This window comes from Triticum aestivum, chromosome 1B (assembly GCF_018294505.1).
Source record: "Triticum aestivum cultivar Chinese Spring chromosome 1B, IWGSC CS RefSeq v2.1, whole genome shotgun sequence".
Lineage (NCBI taxonomy): Eukaryota > Viridiplantae > Streptophyta > Magnoliopsida > Poales > Poaceae > Triticum > Triticum aestivum.
The window spans coordinates 133,390,258-133,393,549 of NC_057795.1; positions in this window are offsets into that span (position 1 = coordinate 133,390,258).

Here is a 3,292-nt window from a genome sequence, read left to right on the forward strand (position 1 = left end):
GGAAAAAAATAAATATAGCAGAAAAGAAAAAAATATAAACAACTACTCAGAAATGAGCATAGATGCGCTTATAGAGGAAAATCAACTTAAATTCATAACGAATTTCAATCGAAATCCGTATGAATTTAGGCTAATTTCCCTATATAAGGGCATCTATTTTCATTTTCAGAGTAGCTCCATAAGGCAGAGAGGGAGGGGCTTATAAACCGGTCCGATTCCCCTTCGGTTGGCGAGGTGGGACTAAACTCTGGCCGCAACGAGGACCAACCCTTTGGTCCCGGTTCGTCCCACCAACCGGGACCAATGGTGTTGGGCCAAGAGCGAGGGCCATTGGTCCCGGTTCGTCCCACCAACCGGGACCAATAGGTCCAGACGAATTGGGACCAATGGCCCACATGGCCCGGCCGGCCCCTGGGGCTCACGAACCGGGTCCAATGCCCCCATTGGTCCCGGTTCTGGATTGAACCGGGACTAATGGGCTTAGCCGGCCTGGACCATTGCCCCCTTTTCTACTAGTGTACCTAAGGAGGATTCAAAATTTTGAACCGGTGATCATAGCATCAACAAATCATATATAAAGGGTATTCAATGTTCATTTCGCTTCTGAACATACAATATACTCCCTGTGATACTTTCTAGTTTACATATATGTTTTATGTGTAGTCAAGTATCTCTACTTTGGTGAAAGTTACAGAAAAAAGTATCAACGTTCAACAACGCCCAATCAATATTGTTAGATTCGTACGTACTCCTAGATTTTATTCAAACATAGATGGTTTCCAATTTGTTTTCAAACATGTGAGTGTGCTTGTTCTCTTGCATGCTCTTCCTACTAGGATTTCTCAACATATAGCCAGTCCAATAGTAACTTGTTTAAGCTCCCTGTCGAATAGTACTAGTAGTATACTCCCTCTATTTTTATTTAGTCCGCATAAAATGGAGGAAGTACTAGTAACACTCGGCCGACCTTTCTCTCTTCTACTACCTCCGTCCTGGTTCACTAATCCTCTTTGTAATTTGTGCTAATATTATACCAACGATTTAACTGATGAAATGTTAGTGCACGTTAACAAAATTATATCGTTGGATTCGTATTTGAACATAATTTTTAAGTATATATATTTTTTATGACATGCAGAAATAATTTGTTAGTTAAATTTATGGTCAAACTTTGGCACAGATTACAATGGAGACCAATAAACAAGGACAGAGGTAGTAGTAGTTGTATAAATGATGCAGGCAGGGGAGGGGGAGGGACGTCGGTTTGCTCTTAGCTATGGTCCCACAAGCGAGCGAAAACGCAAGACGAAGCGTGTTCCATTCTGTCAGCGACATGGAGGGTCTAGCATGCTAGGGTGCAACATGAACGCAACAAGAGCGATGTAAAATCGATACCGATTGACCGGTCGTCACCAGAACGTTCGCTGCATGGCCTACGCCAGCCACTGCCCCAAAACCAGACCTCCTCTCCAGCCCATTTCCCCACCTTTCGATCCCCTAGCCCGCATCAAGCGTCCCCTAGTTCGCCGGAAGATCACATACTATAAGATGCTAACGTTGGAGCGCCGCGCAGAAATCACGGCGGCGGCCGGCACCATAGACCTCCGTTCCCAAGCTCACTTCACGATGGGCCAATCCCCGAGTTCTCTGGAGCCAAGCTCCGAGGAGGAGGAAGCCGATCCAATGTTCATGGTGGAGGTCGCGGTGGAGAAGGCCCCTGATGCGTATGAGATGATGGACGTCGACTTCGTGCAGGCGTCCGAGTCCCCCATGGTGTCGGCAGACCAACAGTTCAACCTGGCGATACTAAAGGAGGACTGGGAGGCGGAGTCTCAACTCGCTGTTGAGCGCACGAATGTCGCTGCCATCAAGGCCCTCCTGCAGGCGGAACCGGATGTTGTGGATGTGAACTGGGCGGCGGAGGCTCAACTTGACGCGGAGCGTACGGATGCCACTACCATTGAGGCTCTCCTGCAGGCGGAATCGGACGTCAGGGACTTGAACCGTGCGGCGGAGGCCCAACTTGACGCGGAGCACGTGGATTCCCCTACCATCAGGCCATCGTACAGGCGGAACCGGACGTCCTGGACTTGAACCGGGTGGTGCTCGCGTCCGTGCAAAGCACCCGCACGCTCCATGTGAACGAGTAGCTAGAGGCCGAGGGCAACCACGATGTAGAGACAAACGTCGGCAGCTACGGCTGGTTCGTGCCAGCAGCCAAAGATGACGAGGCCGTCTTATTCCGCGAGCAGTGATAGTTTTTCTTTATGTTGTTGTTTTTAGGGATCGTTTGCTATGTAAAAACATATATTCATGCAAGTTGCCTGACTTCCATCATTTGGATTAGTCGACCATTTCAGGCTGTTGGATGAATATCCTACATCTCCTAACCCTTCTTCCTCACCTCTTCTTCTTCCCCAACTGACCACCGCACGGGCAGGACGGATCTTCCCCAACATGCAGTTGGATAAACATACTGTATGGATGAAAATTATGTGTCATCGATAGGGTAGCTGAGTTTGGCTTGATCACATGCGGTAGCACGTGTCAGTGAGGGTGTGTTCCCTTGGTTGGGTTTGCGACGTGTAGGAGCGACTGCGACAACCGTGCACAAGTGTACCTCCTTTTCATTTTGAAAACTTCAGGCAAAATGTGTGGCGAAGTATGGCAATGCAAGGCTTATACCGAAATAGGATACAAGTACGTACGTAGGAGTACTACTTGTGTTAAAAAAGAAAGGCGGGGTTTTCCTTTGCCGGATTGATAGATACAGATCATCATTTGATGTGTCAATTATGCATATTTTTTCTCCAACGCCCAAGGAGCTAACCATCACATTCCTCACCGCTTGATTAATGCAGCACCATGCAAACCAACCTTCTCACTTCCGCATGCATGCAAGGGTATATTAATGTCCTTGGTTGCTAGTACAAGGCAAACCCCGTCAATTTGCCTCGGTTAGTGTTAGTGGCCTTCTACAAAATGAAATTTTGATATACTGGCCTTGTGTACAACAAAATGGAGGTAGTAACTATTTGAGTTCCTTCCCCATTGCGGTGATGTCGATGATATCTCGAACATTGTGGTTTGGCAATGTGCGTTCGATGGAGAACACCATTGAGGGGGACGATGGTATGTCGTTCGCAAGTGCCGCCTGCAAGTCGAGACAACCGCCTTATTTGCATCCTGGAAATCCGTTGAACCAAAGGACGCGTAAATGTACTAGTACTACACAATAGCGTCGTCCATCTAGCTTAGTGCGGTAAGGTGGTTTCTCGAAGAAGATGATGGA